Source organism: Pseudophryne corroboree, chromosome 7, assembly GCF_028390025.1.
Source record: "Pseudophryne corroboree isolate aPseCor3 chromosome 7, aPseCor3.hap2, whole genome shotgun sequence".
NCBI lineage: Eukaryota > Metazoa > Chordata > Amphibia > Anura > Myobatrachidae > Pseudophryne > Pseudophryne corroboree.
Genome location: NC_086450.1, coordinates 426,613,436 through 426,635,646, shown reverse-complemented (window position 1 = coordinate 426,635,646; position 22,211 = coordinate 426,613,436). Strand labels below are relative to the sequence as shown.

General features: G+C 47.8%; 1 long non-coding RNA gene across 2 annotated transcripts in view; it reads right to left on the bottom strand.

Moving 5' to 3' along the window:
• Positions 1–19,261: 19,261 nt before the first annotated feature.
• The window catches only part of LOC134943823 (uncharacterized), a 101,302-nt gene continuing 98,352 nt past the window's right edge, over positions 19,262–22,211 (bottom strand). For both annotated transcript variants that reach the window (XR_010181774.1, XR_010181775.1), the window contains exons 2-3: positions 19,445–19,508; positions 19,262–19,322 (exon numbers count right to left, since the gene is read on the bottom strand). This is a non-coding gene — a long non-coding RNA (uncharacterized LOC134943823). The remainder of the gene's footprint in view (positions 19,323–19,444; positions 19,509–22,211) is intronic.

Here is a 22,211-nt window from a genome sequence, read left to right as displayed (position 1 = left end):
GATACAGAAATGCCCCCAGTGCCAGATACGCCCTTAGTGTCAGATATGCCCCCAGTGCCAGATACACATGTCCCCGCAGTGCCAGATATGGCCACAGTGCCAGATACACGTCCCACCAGTGCCAGACAGACATGTCCCCCGCAGTGCCAAATATGCCCCCAGTGCCAGATACACATGTCCCACCAGTGCCAGATACACATGTCCCCCCCAGTGCCAGGTACACATGTCCCCCCAGTGCCAGATATGCCCTCAGTGTTAGATATGCCCCCAGTGCCAGATACACATGTCCCCCGCAGTGCCAGATATGCCCCCAGTGCCAGATATGCCCACAGTGCCAGATACACATGTCCCCCCAGTGCCAGATATGCCCACAGTGCCAGATACACATGTCCCCCAGTGCCAGATATGCCCTCAGTGCCAGATACACATGTCCCCCCAGTGTCAGATATGCCCTCAGTGCCAGATACACATGTCCCCCCAGTGCCAGATATGCCCACAGTGCCAGATACACATGTCCCCCAGTGCCAGATATGCCCTCAGTGCCAGATACACATGTCCCCCCAGTGCCAGATATGCCCTCAGTGCCAGATACACATGTCCCCCCAGTGCCAGATATGCCCCCGTGCCAGATACAGAAATGCCCCCAGTGCCAGATACACATGTCCCCCGCAGTGCCAGATATGCCCCCAGTGCCAGATATGCCCCCAGTGCCAGAAACACTTGTCCCCGCAGTGCCAGATATGCCCACAGTGCCAGATACACATGTCCCCCAGTGCCAGATATGCCCTCAGTGCCAGATACACATGTCCCCCCAGTGTCAGATATGCCCTCAGTGCCAGATACACATGTCCCCCCAGTGCCAGATATGCCCCCGTGCCAGATACAGAAATGCCCCCAGTGCCAGATACACATGTCCCCCCAGTGCCAGATATGCCCTCGTGCCAGATACAGAAATGCCCCCAGTGCCAGATACACATGTCCCCCCCAGTACCAGATATGTCCCCAGTGCCAGATACACATGTCCCCCCAGTGCCAGATATGCCCCCAGTGCCAGACAGACATGTCCCCGCAGTGCCAGATACACACATCCCCCCAGTGCCAGATATGCCCCCAGTGTCAGATATGCCCCCAATGCCAGATACACATGTCCCCCGCAGTGCCAGATATGCCCCCAGTGCCAGATACACATGTCCCCCCAGTGCCAGATATGCCCCCAGTGCCAGATACACATGTCCCCCCAGTGCCAGATACACATGCCCACCCCTCCCCTTCCCCTGCTGCTCACCGCTGCTGCTGTCGTGTGTGTGTGTGTGTGTGTGTGTGTGTGTGTGTGTGTGTGTGTGAGGGTAGGAGAGTGCAGCGTTCGCCTCTCCTGGCCGCTTCATGTCATAACCAGTGTACTGGAGTACCTACTATCCTCAATAAACCAAACCACTGGCTAAGTCAGCGGGCTGTTAAAGTGTCACATAAGGCGCGGCTGCCATTTTGCTGGAGATTTGTGCATGCGCAGTACAGAAATCCCAGGAACATGACACATGCTCCATGTTCCGGGAGGTCCGCGCATTCGCCCTGGTACATCCTGAGCCTAGGGGGCAGTGCGTCAGTGCTGTGTCAGATCATATGCCTGTTGGTGGAGTCACACTGCGCATGCTCCAGACCCAAGTGTGCGTAAGTAAAGGCGATGCAGAGTCATAAGATCTTGAGTGAATCTGCACTTACGCCTGACGATGTGTCATTGGACTCTAATGGAGGTGTCAATGCAACTGTGCAGAATGCAGATTTGGAATTAAGCATAAATGTGTCTGTTTCTAGGCTTAACATTTGTACCTACCTTCAGCTGGTGCAAGTGCATAGTGATGATGATGAGTATTAAATGCACATGCTTGATACAGAAAGTTAGTTTTTACACTCTCTCCTTCAGCATATACTATATATAGACTTACCATAATATCCTTTTAAACTGGGACGCTCATGAATTACACAGGTTCTGTGGCTGATCAAAACCAGGTGAAATGTAGGCTTGAAGTCAGCCAGCCATGGACCCTGTGTAATTCAGGAGTGTCTCAGTATAAAGGGATAGTATGTTAAGCCTAACTTAGACCATAGGTTCTCAAACTTGGTCCTCAGGATCCTCAAACAGGGCATGTTTTCCATGTCTCCTAACAGAATCTCAAGTGATTTAATTAGCTGCCCCTGTGGATCTTTGAAAACGTGTCAAGGGGTAATGAGTATACCTGTGCACTTGCCAGGTGACCTGAGCTGTCCAGGGTCCTGAGGACTGAGTTTGAGATCCACAGCTATAGACCAGTGGTTCCGAATCTTGGTCTACAGCAGTGGTTCCCAAGCTCGGTCCTCAAGGAGCAGTTCATGTTATCCAGGTCACCTAGCAGGTGCACAGTTGTATTCATTACTCACTGACACATTTTAAAAGAGATCCACAGGTGGAGCTAATTATTTCACTTGTAATTCTGTGAGGAAACCTTGAAAACATGAACTGTTGGGGGTACTTGAGGACAGAGTTTGGGAAATCCTAATCTGTAGTATAGGCTGGAGGAGATAGTCTAAAACACCCACACCGTACAGGAGAAAATCCCACGCTCTGCCCATCTTCCTTTACCAGTCAGTCAGTGTGGACTTCTCTGTAAGTAAATGCTGCCACCTAAAGCCCATTCTAGGGGAACCAAAACACCTCCCACAACTATTATATTATTAGTTTTCAGTTGAATTCTTCTACAAGTAACCTTATACCACTTTGAGAATATGACCCTGACACATGAAACCCATCTACCCTTCACTGGGTATAAATAGCCAATGATTATATCTCCTTCCCTCCTGCAGGGATATCAAATACTTGATATCCCTGCAGCAGAACAGGACAGGACAGGTTTGTTTGGCAGGGAAAGACCTAATTACGTGAACCCGTCTCCTGGGAACACGTTGTGGCTACACCGGTTCCAGGTTTGCGATCCTTCATTCTTTGCAGGATTTATTTTTTTTAAGATTAATTTTAATGACATAAATTTGCTTAAGGATTTTTAATCAACAATTTTCTGTCAAGAGGTTTATAAATCGTAAAAAACTATCACACTTGGCTAAAGGAGTGCTTTGGGATTTATTGCAAGCTACAACTTGTTTTTTTTTACCTTGTGCCAGTGCCATGTGACATAAGAGGTATATTCAGGACAACTTGGAATGATATTTTGTGCCCTCCCCAAAAAGCAGTTTTTAGTGTGTCCCTCAGCCCCTGGCAGATACGTAGGTGCACAGCACTCCATAATGTCCAACCTGTATAAAAGAAAATAGGATTTTAATACCTACCGGTAAATCCTTTTCTCTTAGTCCGTAGAGTATGCTGGGGATGCTTCAAGAACCATGGGATATAGACGGGATCCGCAGGAGACGGGTGTGGTTCGTTTTATCGACAGTATCTAGGTCGACAATGTTTAGGTCGACCACTATAGGTCGACAGTCACTAGGTCGACATGGAGGGAAGGTCGACAGGGTTTCTAGGTCGACATGTGCTAGGTCGACAGGTCTAAAGGTCGACATGAGGTTTTGTGTGTTTTTTGTGTCGTTTTCTTCGTAAAGTGACCGGGATCCCAAATTAGTGCACCGCGTCCCCTCGCATGGCTCGCTTCGCTCGCCATGCTTCGGGCATGGTGCCTTCGCTCCGCTACCGCTTCGCTCGGCACACTTTACCGTTCCAATCGTAGTCCAACGTGGATCGTTAAGTATGAAAAAATCCAAAAAAAGAAAAAAAATATGAAAAACTCATGTCGACCTTTAGACCTGTCGACCTAGCACATGTCGACCTAGAAACCCTGTCGACCTTCCATCCATGTCGACCTAGTGACTGTCGACCTATAGTGGTCGACCTAAACATTGTCGACCTAGACACTGTCGATCTTCAGACCGGATCCCGCAGGAGACATGGGCACTTTAAGATTTTAAATGGGTGTGAACTGGCTCCTCCCTCTATGCCCCTCCTCCAGACTCCAGTTATAGGAACTGTGCCCAGGGAGACGGACATTTCGAGGAAAAGGATTTATTTAATTTTTAAACTAAGGTGAGATACATACCAGCTCACACCTCAAACATGCCGTACAACATGGCATTCAACAACACATGCAACGGCATGAATAACATCAGCCACAGACTGACTGAACTCAACACAACATGTGTGTAACCATAACCAATAATTGCAGATACAGCCCGCACTGGGACGGGCGCCCAACATCCTCTACGGACTAAGAGAAAAGGATTTACCAGTAGGTATTAAAATCCTATTTTCTCATACGTCCTAGAGGATGTTGGGGATGCTTCAAGAACCATGGGGTTTATACCAAAGCTCTAGAACGGGCGGGAGAGTGCGGATGTCTCTGCAGCACCGATTGACCAAACAAAAGGTCCTCCTCAGCCAGGGTATCAAACTTGCAAAAATTCGTAAAGGTGTTTGATCCCGACCAAGTAGCAGCTCGGCAAAGCTGTAATGCAGAGACCCCTCGGGCAGCCGCCCAGGATGAGCCCACCTTTCTGGTAGAATGGGCCTTCACCGATTTCGGTAACGGCAATCCCGCCGTAGAATGAGCCTGCTGAATCGTATTACAGATCCAGCATGCAATAGTCTGCTTGGAAGCAGGAGCCCCAATCTTGTTGGGAGCCCACAGGACAAACAGAGCCTCTGTTTTCCTAATCTGAGCCGTTCTGGTGACATAGATTTTCAAAGCTCTGACCACATCAAGAGACTTCGATTCCGCCAAGGCGTCAGTAGCCACTGGCACCACAATAGGCTGGTTTACGTGAAACGATGAAACCACTTTTGGCAGAAATTGCTGACGAGTCCTCAACTCCGCTTTATCTGCATGGAAGATTAAATAGGGGCTTTTGTGAGACAAAGCCGCCAATTCAGACACCCGCCATGCGGATGCCAAAGCCAACAGCATAACTACTTTCCAAGTAAGGAATTTCAACTCAACCTTTACGTAAAGGTTCAAACCAATGAGATTGCAGGAACTGCAACACCACATTAACATACCATGGTGCCACTGGGGGCACAAAGGGAGGTTGGATGTGCAGCACGCCTTTCACGAAGGTCTGAACTTCTGGAAGGGAGGCCAATTCTTTCTGAAAGAAAATTGATAAGGCCGAAATTTGTACTTTAATGGAGCCTAACTTTAGGCCCGCATCCACACCTGCTTGCAAAAAATGGAGCAAACGCCCCAGCTGAAATTCTTCCGTAGGAGCCTTCTTGGATTCACGCCGAGAGACATATTTTCTCCAAATACGGTGGTAATGCTTCGCCGTTACTGCTTTTCTAGCCTGAAGTAGTGTGGGAATGAATTCACTGGGAATACCCTTTCGGGCTAGGATTTGGCGTTCAACCGCCATGCTGTCAAACGCAGCCGCGGTAAGTCTTGATACACGCACGGACCTTGCTGTAACAGGTCTCTTGAAGATCCGGATACCAGGCCCTCCTTGGCCAGTCCGGAACAATGAGTATCGCCTGAACCCTTGTTCTTCTTATGATCTTTATCACCTTTGGAATGAGTGGAAGTGGAGGGAACACATAGACCGACTGAAACCCACTGTGTCACCAGGGCGTCCACCGCTATCGCTTGAGGGTCCCTCGACCTGGAACAATATCTCTGAAGTTTCTTGTTGAGGCGAGACGCCATCATGTCTATTTGAGGAATTCCCCAATGACTTGTCACTTCTGCAAAGACCTCTTGATGAAGACCTCACTCTCCTGGATGGAGATCGTGTCTGCTGAGGAAGCCTGCTTCCCAGTTGTCCACTCCTGGAATGAAGACTGCTGACAGAGCGCTTGCATGTTTCTCCGCCCAGCGAAGAATTTTTGTGGCCTCCGCCATCGCCACTCTGCTCTTTGTTCCGCCCTGGCGGTTTATGTACGCCACTGTTGTTCTGTTGTCTGACTGAATCAAGACGGGCAGACCGCGAAGAAGATGTTCCGCTTGCAGAAGGCCATTGTAAATGGCCCTTAATTCCAGAATGTTTATGTGCAGACAAGCTTCCTGGCTTGACCATTTTCCCTGGAAATTTTCCCCCTGCGTGACTGCTCCCCAGCCTCGGAGACTTGCATCTGTGGTCACCAGGATCCAATCCTGAATCCCGAACCTGCGTCCCTCTAGGACAGCGGTTGCCAACCAGTGGCTCTTGAGCTGCATGAGGCTCTTTCTTTATTAAAATGTGGCTCCAAACACTCTAAATCATGTGACCACAACAGACACAGAAACTGCTACACTCCAGTCAGACATGCAGCAGCACTACAGGGACTGAAAATTGAAAGAGCCAGATACTAGAGGCGAGACACCCACTGGCAAACAGAGAACACATTAGGGGCTGCAGCAATGGCACGACTTGGTGGGGGAACTTTAGTGACACATGAGGGTGGGCTAGAGTGACACAAGGCGGAGCTGGCTGGAGTGACACAGAAGGGTCCTGGCAGTAGTGACACAAGGAGGAGCTGACTGGAGTGATGAAGGAGGGTGCTAGAAGTAGTGACACATGGGAAAGCTGGCTGGAGTGACATAGGAGGGTGGTAGCAGGAGTGACACATGGGAGAGCTGGCTGGAGTGACATGGGGGGTGCTGGCAGGAGTGACATAGGAGGGTGCTAGCAGGAGTGTCACATGGGGAGCTGACTGGAGTGACATAGGAGGATGCTAGCAGGAGTGTCATATGGGGAGCTGGCTGGAGTGACACATGGGGGAACTTAAGTTTATTATGTGAATCTGGCTTTTTCAATTATTTTATGTGAAAGTAGCTTTTTCAATGGATCTGACTTAAAAAATAATAATTTTATGTCGTTCTGGCTTTTTCAATGTATTTTATACCAGGGGCGTGGTCTAGCAGGCACAAGGCCACATTCCATTTTTGCATGTGCGCCTTCGGCTCAATGTCAGCTCTTTGACGTACCTAACAAGTTTTTTTGGCTCTTTGTCACTGACTGGTTGGCCGCCCCTGCTGTAGGAGGTGAGAACTGTGCAGCCACCACAGGAGAGAGATTCTAGTCCTTGAAGATAGGATTATTTTCCGGTGCATGTGCAGGTGAAACCCGGACCACTTGTCCAACAGGTCCCACTGAAATACCCTGCATGGAACCTGCCAAACTGAATGGCCTCGTAGGCCGCCACCATCTTCCCCAGCAACCGAGTGCATTGAAGAATCAACACTCTTGCCGGTTTCAGAATCTGTTTGACCATGTTCTGTATTTCCAGAGCCTTTTCCATCGGAAGAAATACTCTCTGTAATTCTGTATCCAGAATCATACCCAAGAATGACAGCCGTATTGTCGGAACCAACTGTGATTTTGGCAGATTTAGGAGCCAACCATGTTGTTGCAGAATTGTCAGGGAAAGCGTAACGTTTTTCAGTAATTGCTCCTTGGATCTCGCCTTTATCAGGAGATCGTCCAAGTACGGGATAATTGTGATTCCCTGCTTGCGCAGGAGAACAATCATTTCCGCCATAACCTTGGTGAAAATCCTCGGAGCTGTGGACAGACCAAATGGCAGCGTCTGAAATTGGTAATGACAATCCTGAACAGCAAATCTCAGATAAGCCTGATGTGGAGGATATATGGGGACGCGTAAGTAGGCATCCTTTATGTCTACCGACACCATAAAATCCCCCTCCTCCAGACTGGAGATCACTGCTCGGTGAGATTCCATCTTGAATTTGAATTTTTTTAGATAGAAATTGAGGGATTTTAAGTTCAGAATTGGTCTGACGGAGCCATCCGGCTTTGGGACCACTAACAGGCTTGAATAAAAACCTTCCCCCTGTTGAGACGGGGGTACCGTGATAATGACTTGATTTTGACACAGCTTTTGTATCGCAGCGCATACTACCTCCGTTTCTTTAAGAGAAGCTGGCAAGGCCGATTTGAAATATCGGTGAGGGGGCACGTCTTGAAACTCCAATTTGTACCCTTGGGCTACTGTTTCCAATACCCAAGGATCCAGGGCCGAGCGAACCCAGACCTGACTGAAGAGTCGGAGACATGCCCCCACCGGTGCGGACTCCCGCAGAGGAGCCCCAGCGTCATGCGGTGGATTGGTAAAAGCCGGGGAGGACTTCTGCTCTTGGGAACTTGCCACAGCCTGTGACCTTTTTCCCCTTCCTCTTCCTCTCGCAGCGAGGAAGGAAGACCCTCGTCCTTTTTTGTATTTATTGGGCCGAAAGGACTGCATCTGATAGTGTGGCGTTTTCTTTTGTTGTGCAGGGACATAAGGTAGAAACGATGACTTACTCGCGGTAGCCATAGATACCAGGTCAGCGAGGCCGTCACCAAACGACACCACCTTTATACGGCAGAGACTCCATCGCCTTCTTGGAGTCAGCATCAGCGTTCCATTGATGAATCCACAATGCCCTCCTACCCGAGACTGCCATGGCATTGGCCCTTGATCCCAAAAGGCCAATATTCCTCGCAGTTTCCTTTAGATAGGCTGCAGCGTCCCTGATATGACCCAGAGTCAAAAGAACACTATCCCTGTCCAGGGAATCTATATCAGATGACAAGTTATCTGCCCACTTTTCAATAGCGCTACTCACCCATGCCGATGCAACGGCAGGCCTGAGCAGCACCTATAGCGACAAATGGATTTTAGTGTATTTTCCTGCTTACAATCCGCAGGATCCTTTAGGGCTGCCGTGTCAGGAGACGGAAGCGCCACCTTTTTGGACAGACGCGATAGAGCTTTGTCCACCGTGTGAGTTGACTCCCACTTTTCCCTGTCCCCAGAGGGGAACGGATATGCCATAATCATGTACTGAATGTTCTTAGCCAGTTTAGGATTCAATCTGGCATCACTATAGTCGACACTGGAATCAGAGTCTGTGTCGGTGTCTGTATCCGCTATCTGGGTAAATGAACGCTTCTGTGACCCCGAGGGGGTCTGAACTTTTGATAATGCATCCTCCATGGATTTTCTCCATGTCTGGTTCTGAGACTCAGATTTATCCAATCTTTTATTCAATCGAGCCACATTAGCATTCAAAACACTCAAAACATTTACCCGAAAAGCCATCGGCGGTGCCGACACAGTCACTCCCACAGCCTTTTCTGTCCCCACTCCAGCCTCCTCCTGGGAAGCGCACTCAGCCCCAGACATGTCGACACATGCGTACCGACACCCACAACACACTGGGGCTATAGGGGACAGACCCGCAGCAAAGCCTGTTAGAGAAACACAGAGGTTCTGCCAGCTCACATCCCAGCGCCTATCCCGGTTCTGAAGCGTGTAATATACTGCCCAGACCTGTTAGCGCTTTTAATATCAATAAAATAGCACCAAATCAACTGTGCCCCCCCCCCCCCATTTTGCACCCTGTTACTTGTACAGCAGTGTGGGAGGCCAGGCTCAGCGTCTCTGCAGCTGTGAAGAGAACATGGCGCTGGTTAAAGCTGTGAGGGCTAAGCCACGCCCCCTTAATGGCGCGCTTCAGTCCCGCTTATTTTTATATATTTATACTGGCGGGGGTCTGTATTTAGTGCCCAGGCACTGTATACTCTTATGCCAGTTGCTATTGAGGTTTTATGCTGCCCAGGGCGCCCCCCCTGCGCCCTGCACCCTGCAGTGCCGCTTTGTATGTGGGAGCATGGCGCGCAGCGCGGCCGCTGCGCGGTACCTCAAAGCCGTCACTGAAGTCTTCTGATCTTCTTCTACTCACCCGGCTTCTGACTTCTGGCTCTGCAAGGGAACGAGCATCTAGGTGTACCTAGCGATCAGACCCTCTGGAGCTAATAGTGTCCAGTAGCCTAAGAAGCAGAGCCTTGAAACTCACAGAAGTAGGTCTGCTTCTCTCCCCTCAGTCCCACGATGCAGGGAGCCTGTTGCCAGCAGGTCTCCCTGAAAATAATAAAACTAACATAAAGTCTTTTTTTATGAGAAACTCTGGAGAGCTCCTCAGTGTGCATCCAGTCTCACTGGGCACAGAATCTAACTGGAGTCTGGAGGAGGGGCATAGAGAGAGGAGCCAGTTCACACCCATTTAAAGTCTTAAAGTGCCCATGTCTCCTGCGGATCCCGTCTATACCCCATGGTTCTTGAAGCATCTCCAGCATCCTCTAGGACGTATGAGAAATGAGCATTCTAGTAACTAACAATTAGTGATAGTAATTAATCATTGAATTATGGTGGTCCCCCCCCCCATACTGGCAGGAATGTGTGCCTCATTACCCTTACCCTCCAGTACAATGCAGATGTACAAAATCACTGACTACCAGAGAAGACCTAGGGATAAATTTATTGTAGCAGCCAATCAAGTTCTTAAGAGTTATATAGTGAAAGGAGTAGGTTCCCCCACCAGCACAGAGTATATCCGGAGATGAATGATGTGTCAGTGAGTACAGGGCTGCATGTGACAGTGGCAGTAACTTGATGTGAGGAAGGAATGGAGGGAGCATTAGGCCATAGACTAAAAGATATAGGGCGGGATGTACTAAAGCAAAAATGCGGTAAAACCCCCGAAAATGGGGGTTTTACCGCATTTTCAAATTTACTAAGACCGTACCGCAGCGTTTTCGCCATCCAGGGTATCGCCATCTCTGGATGGCGATACCCTATAGAAGCCTATGGGCTTCTTATCGCCGACCGCCGCAACCCGCCGCCACCGCCACAGATGCCTCCCCCCCAGCTTACCTTCCTCCAGGCTGCCCTGGACCCGAAGCAGTCTGCTGCTGCTTCCCGGCGTCTATCCAGTGTGGGGACCCCTGGGAGGTGACGGAGACCCCCCGCAGACCACCTAACAGGTATCGCGGGGGGCCTCAGTCACTGCATCGCGATATTGATCGCATATGTTAGTACATATGCGATCAACATCGCTGTGGTAACCGGCGAGGGGCGGCGATGTATCTTAAAACATCCTGCCCATATAGTGGAAGGAGCAGGGTCCCCAGCAGCACAAAGTATATCAGGGAATGAATGATGTGTTAGTTAGGACAGGCTGCATGTGACAGGGGCAGTGACATGACGTGAGGAGGAGAATGGAAGCAGTACCAATCTACAGACTAAAAGTTATATATAGTGGAAGGAGCAGGGTCCCCAGAGGCACAGAGTATATCAGGAGATGAGTGATGTGTTAGTTAGGACAGGCTGCATGTGATAAGGGCAGTGACATGACGTGAGGAGGGGAAGGGAGGCAGCAGGAAGCCACAGACTGAGAGTTATATAATGGAAGTAGCAGGCTTTCGCAGCAGCACTGAGTATATCAAAACATGAGTAATGTATCATGATATGAGTAGGGGAATGGAGGCTGTAGTAAGCTCAAGGTTCCAACAATGCAGATTTCTAGTCATTAAACCACTGGTGTATCATCTATAATAGGTGCAGTGTGTGTGGTCCAGGGGGGCCCAGACAGCACATCCTGTACTCCATTTTTCAATACTTACCCTCTGGAGTCCCATCTTGGCAGCAGCAGTCAAACCACAGGGAAATGGGAAACCACAGGGAAAATGGCACGGCGGTTTATACACACACACACACACACTCACACACACACACACACACACACACACACACACACACACACACACACACACACACACACACACACACACACACACGGTGTGGCGGAACTTGTGAAGGTGGGCCCAGGTGCAAAAATATAATTTGGGCCCCCCTCCTCCACCCCACCCAAGTTCACAATATGCCACACAGCAGTGGGTGACAGGGAGAGGCAGAGGGTGACAGCGTAAAGCAGGGGTATTCAGAGGGTGACAGCAGAAGGCAAGGGGAGGCTGAGGGTGGCAGTGGAATGCAGGAGGAGGCAGAGGGTGACAGGAAGTGACAGCGCAAGGCAGGGAGAGGCAGAGGAAGGCAAGAAGTGGCAGAGGGTGACAGCAGAATGCAGGGGGTTGCAGTGGGTGGCCGGGGGAGACAGTGGGTGCCATGGAGTGGGTGACAGGTAGAGACAGTGGATGACAGGGGTGCAAGCACAATGTACTGCACGGTGCGGAGAACAGGGGGCATGTACCTTGGTGAGGGTAGGAACACAGTGGCCTCTGCTCTGCCTGTGACAGGCAGACAGCGTCCCCTTTTTACACATTACGGCAGACAGCGTCCCCTTTTTACACATTATGGCAGACAGCGTCCCCCTTTTTACACATTACGGCAGACAGCGTCCCCTTTTTACACATTACGGCAGACAGAGTCCCTTTTTACACATTACGGCAGACAGCGTCCCCTTTTTACACATTACGGCAGACAGCGTCCCCTTCTTACACACTACGGCAGACAGCGTCCCCTTTTTACACATTACGGCAGACAGCGTCCCCCTTTTTACACATTACGGCAGACAGCGTCCCCCTTTTTACACATTACGGCGGACAGTGTCCCTTTTTTACACATTATGGCAGACAGTGTCCCCCTTATTACACATTACGGCAGACAGCATCCCCCTTATTACACATTACGGCAGACAGCGTCCCCTTTTTACACATTACGGCAGACAGCGTCCCCTTTTTACACATTACGGCAGACAGCGTCCCCTTTTTACACATTACGGCAGACAGCGTCCCCTTCTTACACACTACGGCAGACAGCGTCCCCTTTTTACACATTACGGCAGACAGCGTCCCCCTTTTTACACATTACGGCGGACAGTGTCCCTTTTTTACACATTACGGCAGACAGCGTCCCCTTTTTACACATTACGGCAGACAGCGTCCCCTTCTTACACACTACGGCAGACAGCGTCCCCTTTTTACACATTACGGCAGACAGCGTCCCCCTTTTTACACATTACGGCGGACAGTGTCCCTTTTTTACACATTACGGCAGACAGTGTCCCCCTTATTACACATTACGGCAGACAGCATCCCCCTTTATTACACATTACGGCAGACAGCGTTCCCTTTTTACACATTACGGCTCTGCATACAGATACACACATACATAAATACAGTATATACATAAATACAAACACACACATACATACACACACACTTTCTCTCTCACTCTTTTTACATCCACTTACCACAGTTGTGCTGGCCAGATCTTCAATAGCATGATCCTGCGTAGCTCCGCCCCCTTGGTCCGTGTAGCTCCGCCCCTTTTCGACCGACCGATCACTGACACTCCTCTCCCTGTCACAGGGGAGAGAGGAGAAGGCTTCATGCTGCTGGCGCTGCTGCGGCTGCCTGTCAGTGTGACAGGGCAGGCGCAGCAGCAGGGGGGGACAGGACGGCGCTTCAGCTGGGATGCAGAGCAGTGAAGGCGCCTCTCCTGCCCGGCGCCTACCTGCACTGCATCCCTTTGCTGAGCGGGTAGCGCCGGGCCTGAATGTATGTCTTTTCTACAAGAGAATGTTAACTAGAATAATACTAAGAAGTAGTGTGAGGAGACTAAGCTAAAGAAGTTGCAGACAGGACTTTGAAGTGACATTTTACTTGATTCACCTATTCATTTCAGGCTTGACCAATAAATGTATAAAAGTAGATGCACAGTGCAGTTTTCATGAAAAAAAAAACTACTCCAAACCCTTTAATTCACATTTTTTGGTAATCAGATCGCATTTCCCATACTTGTAATGGGAAATGCGATCTGGCTGAATCTACATAAAAAATTGTGAAAAAAATACCGGAGGCCCTGTGATAATAACACTATCCTAAGATAGCATTATCCACAGGTTCACGGCTCCATTCTCCGACATGACAGGCAGAGCAGAGATGGAAGCCAGCACCATGGATCAGCCATGTGTGTTTAATAAAACCACAGGCTGATCACCGTTGAGGGGGGAAAAAATATAAAAAAAATCTTTAAAATTCACTGGTGATCAGTGTCCCGGTGAGCCCCTTCCGTGCCTCCGGTCATTGGATCGCTGGCTTGCTGCACTGTGACCCTGGTCATCTGATCTACAGCAGATATCAGATTACGGGGTCACAGAGCTGGAAGCCGGCAATCAGATGACCAGACCAAGATTATCGCACTGGGACACTGACAGCGGTGACCGCATGTGTGCAGCACATTCTCGGGGTATTTATTTTATTTTTAAATACCCAGAGAAGACTGCGGAGTGAATCCCAGGGTCAGAGCTTTCTCGCAAGCTCTGTTCCTGAATGTGATAATTGATACATCCCTGCGATTTATTCAATTATCGCATTGCGGCTTGGGGTGATTTTATCACATTACATCCGCATGCAGAGGAGGGGGCCCGTGTGCAGGCTCCATGCAGGCCCCCTCCTCTCTGGCAGCACAATATACTCTGGCTTTGTGCCAAAGCTTAATGTACATGCGCAGATCTCTGGAAACATGGCTCCCGCTCCTTGGTTCCGGGGACATCTCTATTGCACATGCGCAAATCACAGAGAAAATGATGGGTGGAGCAATTATAAGTCAGCTATTATACCTTTATAGCTAAATTACATTCTGCAATTCTCTATTCTAATTCCTCAGTCAGTATCCGGTCTATAGATCTACACTAAAACGGTCTACAGTCAATAGATCGACCACTAATGGTCGATATATGTTTGGTCATCAGCGTCAAAAGGGCGACATGTAAAAGGTAGACAGTTCAAAATGTTGACAGGGTCAAAAGGTCGACATGACAATGGTCAACCTACATATGGTTGACACAAGTTTAAAAAAAATATAATTAAATTTTTTTTAAACTTTTTCATACTTTACCATCCACGTTGACTTTGATTGGGAATAGTAACCTGTTCTGAGCGCAACGGTAGTGGGGCGATGCGAGCCATGCGAGGGCACGTGGTACACTAATGGGGTTTGTTTGTGGCAGAAAAGTGTCAAAATACGCTAAAAAATAAAATAAAATTGTGTTTACCTTTTTTTGTGTCGACCATTTCCATGTTGACCTTTTGACCACGTCAACCTTTTTTTTACTGTCTACCTATTTTGTTGACCTTTGACCCTGTCAACCTTCTCTACTGTCTACCTAATCTATGTCGACATTTTGACCCCGTCGACTTAATGCATGTCTACCATTAGTGGTAGATCTATCTTTTTAGTGTAGATCTAATAATCCGCACCCCTTCAGTCGAGCGCTTCTGTTTTAGTGTATGTCTGATATAATTTTCATATGGTGTACATTGATAAACAGGTATGTAAAATTATGTGTCAGCCATACTTGCAAAAGAAGGATTTTTTTCCCCCCTTTAATCCCCTGGTTATTTGTGGAGAGAGACTGGCCATGTAATTGCCCTCAAGCTGTGATTGTGCTTAATGGCAGCTACAGAGTTAAATCAAAGCAAAACAAATTCCAGCTTTTAATTCGTAGAAAAAAAGAGGACAAACAAAATAATTTATTTCTTAGCAGAAAGCTGGGTATTGTGTGAGGAATATAATGCAGCGATTATCCCCAATACGCGCTGTGAAAGCCTCTCTTCTACACACAGAATAGTCTGCTGGGCAGCAGTCCCTGCCCAGCTGCTCTGTGGAAGATAAACACGGCCATTATGTTATGGCTACGGGTTATGTTCCCCTGGCCATCTTTGTGTAGTATGAGGAGCTTGTGGCTGTCAGCAAACAACATGTCCCAAATTTTAAAGAATCCACATTCAGAAGGTCACGCATAATCATCTGATCTATCTTGCAGTAACAGACCCCACAGAAATGAATGGAGCATCCACCACTGCTGTAATATCCACATTCATCACGCCTAATCATCGGAGGCCACACCTAGAACATGACTGACCTGTTGGGGTACAGGAGCACTACTGCGCACACTGTATAAGGCCCACATTTGTCAAGCCTTGGAGAGTATTAAATTGCACAGTGATAAAGTACCAACGTGGCCTATTGGTAAGGGAGCGTGGCTCTAAGTGCAAACCATACCTCCGTTTCAGTTACTGTGGGGGCATGGACAGCTGCTGGCATGCCCCCTGTCCCTCTCTATCGGGGAATAGACGCTGTACGCATGCGCACATCATCTATTCACCGCTGCTCTGCTTAGAGCAGCAAGTGACAGAGTGGATGTCCCATCTGCCCCGTCCCCCAACACAAACACAGCGGGACACAGTGACCCGCGGGTGGGACAGCGGGACAGAATATGAAAAATGGGACTGTCCCGCCAAAATTAGGACAGTTTTCCCAACTGGCATAACTGTGGTATGGTATGGCATAACTGTGAGTACAGATGTACAATCACATTGCTACTAAATAAACCACCCCCATGGTTCCGTACTGGGCTATTGACTCAGCTGGTGCCATACCACATGCCATACCATGTATGCCTTCTACCTCACTACCTCCTCCTTCCCCGGCTTTAACTCTGACTCCACCTCCCCCTCTTCCTATACCTGTCAGTGATCCCAAAGGGTTGTTCTTGGCCCCCTTCTCATATCCCGTTACAGCTCCACCTCCTATAGAGATCTCATCAGCTTCTTTGACCTCCATTACTACTTGTTTGCTGATGGCAACTCTATTTTCCTTTTTCTCTCTCTATGCCCTCTCTTTTGTCTCTGGGCCTGATTGTGATTTGCAAGCAAAGCAAAAAAAGCAAGCAACTGGGCAAATCCATGCTGCACTGCATGTGGGGCAGATGTAACATGTGCAGAGAGAGTTAGATTTAAGTGGCGTGTGTTCAAAATCTAAATTGCAGTGTAAAATAAAGCTGTCTAACATGTGTGGGCTACATGCAAAAGCAGCCAGTATTTAGGAAAAATTACGTGCTCAATCCTGCGCTATTCTGCTTAACCATGTAAAAAATAATGATACCAGGAATGTGCATAGGGAAACAAACAATCATTGCAAATAGGTGTGTACATGCAAAGCACCACATCCAAATAAAATATAAATTACTGAGCTTTTATAAATGACTGATGAATTGATCACAATCTTCTGTAAATAGCTCCTCAATGCATGTAGAGGTTGGTGACGTCCTTTTGTAACAGAAGTTTCTAAAATCAAAACAATAGTGCTTCCCTCACAGGGGTGTTACCCATTACAGAGGGAGTCAGTACAAAGAATAAATGATAGTGCAGTATTTTGTATAAAAAAAGGAGCATTTTAATACAAGTTGCACTTACAACAAATAGAAGTAAAAATCAGTGCCGTAACTAGGCATTTTAGCGCTGTGTGCAAGAAACGACAGTGGCGCCCCCCCCCCCATGTAAGACAGGGGCAGTGCGCGCCGTAGGCGCGTGAAAAATTTAGAGGGGCGTGGCTTCATGGGGAAGGGGCGTGGCCACAAAATAATAGTAATTCATACTACGGTGCACAGTAGTCTACATTATTCAAATTACGCTGCACAGTAGCGCCACTACACCAGGTAGAACCCCTTTTATATATTACAGCAGACAGCGTCCCCCTTTTGACACATTACAGCAGACAGTCCCCCTTTTTACACATTACAGCAGACAGCGTCCCCGTTTATACACATTACGGCAGACGGTGTCCCCCTTTATACACATTGCGGCAGCCAGGCCCCCTTTTTACACATTACGGGAGCCAGTCCCCCTTTTTACACATTGAGGCAGCCAGGCCCCCTTTTTACACATTATGGCAGACAGTCCCCCTTTTTACACATTGCGGCAGCCAGTCCCCCTTTTTACACATTGCAGCAGCCAGTCCCCCTTTTTACACATTGCGGCAGACAGTCCCCCTTTTTACACAATGCTGCAGCCAGTCCCCCTTTTTACACATTGCGGCAGCCAGTCCCCCTTTTTACACAATGCGGCAGCCAGGACCCCTTTTTACACAATGCGGCAGCCAGGACCCCTTTTTACACATTGCGGCAGCCAGTCCCCCCTTTTACACAATGCGGCAGCCAGGACCCCTTTTTACACAATGCGGCAGCCAGGACCCCTTTTTACACATTATGGCAGACGGTGTCCCCCTAAAAGAGAGAGAGAGAGAGAGAGAGAGAGAGAGAGAGAGAGAGATACTTACCTGACAGGCTCCTCGTGCTGGCAGCTCCCTCGGTGCAGGCAGTGAGATGAGAAGGAAGAGGAGGGAGGGGGAGCAGGGAGCCGCAGCAGCGCTATTTGATTGGTAGTAAGCGCCGCTGCAGCATCCCCCTCTTCTTCTGTATTGGCTGCCTGGCGCTGCTGTGGATGCTGGGATGAAGGAACCGCATAAAACATCCTTTTATGGCAGACACACAGGAACACTGCATGCATATCACCAGAATCCTACTGATGTAATCAGGCAGGGATTAGCGGCCACAGTTCCGGAACCTGTAGGGGCTTCTCCAAGGTGGCAGTGCAAGGTGAATGAGTGTCCAACCAACAGGAGTCGTAGAAACCACACTTTAGCCAGTATTTACCCAGCACAGAAACAATATAAATGTATTTGCTCCCCTTGCATGGCTACATGGTTTGTTCTAGACACAAAGTTACGTGCTTTTTATTACTTAACTTAGCAATCTGAATCAGCCGCTCTGTCTTTCTGCCACCTCCTCCTGGGTATCCGAGAGATTTCTCAAACTCAGTATGTCAAAAAACTCAACTTATATGGGTATATGTAATAAGGTCCGCTTTTGTCGGAGATGTGGGATGTCGGTTGCATTTACAAGGCAAAACCAACCTTGTTTTTCCTTCATAAATGATTGCCGCGTTAAAAATACAGCCATTCTCGGCTGACCTCCCGCACCTTTAGCAAACCCAGACCCAATTACATATATCCCATAATATCCTCCCCATCTAGGACTCCCTCACCTTCACCGCTCTCACTACCTGTTGACAACACCACACTCACCTGTGTCCCTCAAGTCCACTGCCTGAGAGTAATCCTTGTCTACACCCTCTCCTTCACTCCCCACATTAAGGGGTCTATTCATGCAAATGATAAATGTTACGTCAACTTCTCCACCGGCTCACTTCTCCACTTTTATCACTGCTTAGTAGTTAGTACATGTCCCCCATAGTCTATCTCACACTCCAGCTGCTGCCACCTTCTCAATATCTCTAGAATGTCCTCTGCATGGATGTCAATGTGAATTGGGGCTACTGTGTGTCATCATGTGTACTGGCAGCTCTTAAATGTTATGTGACATATAATGTGGACTAGGACACTACTACGGTCCATAAAATACACTAAGGCACTACTATGGGGCATAACATTAACTAGGCTACTACTATGGTTCGGAAAATGAACTAGGACACTATAATTGAGCATACAACTGCTGCAGAGAGGTGTCTCTCTAGAAGCACTGGAGCATTGGACCTTTCAAAATGTTGCTATGGGACCCAGTAAGTTCTGGCTACGCCCCTGTTTGCAGATATCATTGCACAAGTAACCCTGGGGCATTGCACCTTGTGGCCTACGCATGAATCTGGCGTCTTACCTGTCTGAATGTTGTGAGGACCATACATGATGTGGGTATCTCGTGATCCTGTGCCTACAATACAGATAATAGCATGTGTATTAAACAAAATAAATGTGTTGTTATGTGTTGACTGTAAACTCCAATAAAGAGACATTATGCGAAATTAATATCTTTTTTTTGCAGATAATAATCACCTTTGTCTATAACTCATAAACATGCTGCTCGTAAGGCAGGAATCCAGCTCCGGGCGGATTGCACCTGAAATATAAGATAATCAGATTGCCAGCTACTCACAATTGTAGATACACGTGCAATGCCTATAACTGCAGCTGGATCCCCACAGGTTGCCTACCCCTGTCTTATAATAGTTTACAGTAAGTCCTACAGTATATAGGAATAAGAAATGACATTCACAAATATATCTGACACGTTTTTCTTTAGATATGAGTAAGCCCAGATTTATCAAGCCTTGGAGAGAGATACATTGCACAGTGATAAAGGTCTATTCATGAAGCAATGAAAAGTGTGGAGAAGTGAGCCAGTGGAGAAGTTGCCCATGGCAACCAATCAGCTGCTCTGTATCATTTTATAGTATGCAAATTATAATTGATACGTCAATGCTGATTGGTTGCCATGGGCAACTTCTCCACTGGCTCACGTCTCAACACTTTTCACTGCTTCATGAATAGACCTCAACGTACCAACCAATCAGCTCCTAACTGTCATTTTTCAAACACAGCCTGTAACATGGCACTTAGGAGCTAGTTGGTTGGTTGGTCTGCAGATTTCCATTCTGGCATAAAAGACCTTGGATTAATTTTGAATGCGATGCATCCCACCACTCATCTCAAGCGCAATGGCGTTTATTAACGCCGAATACTTGAAGAGAGTCTTAAAGGACAGCTATGTTTAGGACCCAGGAGTCGAGTGACTCCTGGGTTTGTTCTTACGTTTGAAGTCATTTATGCATTTTCTGACCCCTGATAGGACGTTTAAATATTCACACTCATGAACATGAGACCTGTAATAAGCTCAGCTCTCTGACGATTTTTTTGAGCCATAAATCACCAAGCATTATTGCAGGAGAAAAGCTACAGAGTTTATCCAGTTACAAATTTGTCATTAAGTCCTGTCCTCACGATGTTCCAGCAGCCCTTCTTCCACCGTGAAACTAAGCAATGCTGCAGATTTATATTTTTCCACAACAATATGTAATGCGCCACTAATAATAGCACAATAACACTGTGCGTGACCGTTGTGTTGAAATCTTAATCTGATTGTTATGTAAGTTCAAAATTAATTGACATGGGCAGGTATCAGGGGCTCGCTGTGTGCATTCATATCAAAAGACGGTATTGTTTACTTGCCACATTAACCCGGGGAGCTGTAAGAGCTGGATTGGAACGTTCGCTTGTTCCGATTCAGTTCATTCTGTAGTTTGCAGTGAGCAGTGATCTAGAAGGAGCTGTTTGGTAACTGAGCATTATAAAAAAAAAAAAAAAAACACAACAAAGTAATGAATACGGTAATCTGTTTATGTTTTCTTCCCGTCGGTTACTGTTGCTAGCGAGAGATTCTATGTCAGTGGTTTGGACGCACCGCCTGATAGAAAGGTGCTGGCTAATGTTGGGTGAAAATTATCTGGAACTATACGTAATCATGGCAACGCTTTCTCAGTAGACACACCGCTCTCGCCTGCAGATAAAAACTATGTAGAAGGAGTAAAATAATGGGTCATTAGGGAGATTTCCATTTGTTATGAAAACATTTCCTTTGTCAGAAATCGTATCCTTCCCACCCAAGGTGCAAAGTACAGTTATAAGGACACATGAGAGACTGAATATCCACAAGGAAAATAATAATAATTTATTATATATTAACCAAAGGGTGGAAAGATATTGCACATTTATATAAAAAAAAAATGGAGCTGTGGGCATGCTGGGACTTGTAGTTTCATGACCGTTGGAGAGCCATAGGTTGTCCGATTTATTAGGATTTATTATTAAAGAGCCAGCATAGTCAATTTCTATTACTATTCTATACAATTATTGCCAGGTAACGGTAACCACTAAGTAGTTCTATAGAAGTACAATCGTACATCTTATAAACAATCTCTTAAAACCTGTTGCCTCGCTACACCTCATCACAGGCACACCCCTGTCTACAGCATTTCAATACTTTATGGGGGTTATTCAGAGATGAACGCAGAGCTTGCTTCCGCAGCAACACCTGCGTCCATATCCTCACATGCTGGGGGCCGCCCAGCACAGGGCAAGGCCGTCCTGCATGTGTGGCGCCACCCTGCGATGCGTTCGCAATTTAATTGCAAATTAATCGAATAGAGGCCTGGCTGTGTAGGCAGGAGCACCACCGTCATGTTTCCATACGCAGGACACGCAAGCGACTCCATAGGCCGGCCCCAAAAAATAAGATTTTACTTACCGATAAATCTATTTCTCGTAGTCCGTAGTGGATGCTGGGGACTCCGTCAGGACCATGGGGAATAGCGGCTCCGCAGGAGACAGGGCACAAAAGCAAGCTTTTAGGATCACATGGTGTGTACTGGCTCCTCCCCCTATGACCCTCCTCCAAGCCTCAGTTAGGTACTGTGCCCGGACGAGCGTACACAATAAGGAAGGATCTTGAATCCCGGGTAAGACCCAAACCAGCCACACCAATCACACCGTACAACTTGTGATCTGAACCCAGTTAACAGTATGATAACAATGAAGTAGCCTCTAAAAAAGATGGCTCACAACAATAATAACCCGATTTTTGTAACAATAACTATGTACAAGTAATGCAGACAATCCGCACTTGGGATGGGCGCCCAGCATCCACTACGGACTACGAGAAATAGATTTATCGGTAAGTAAAATCTTATTTTCTCTAACGTCCTAGTGGATGCTGGGGACTCCGTCAGGACCATGGGGATTATACCAAAGCTCCCAAACGGGCGGG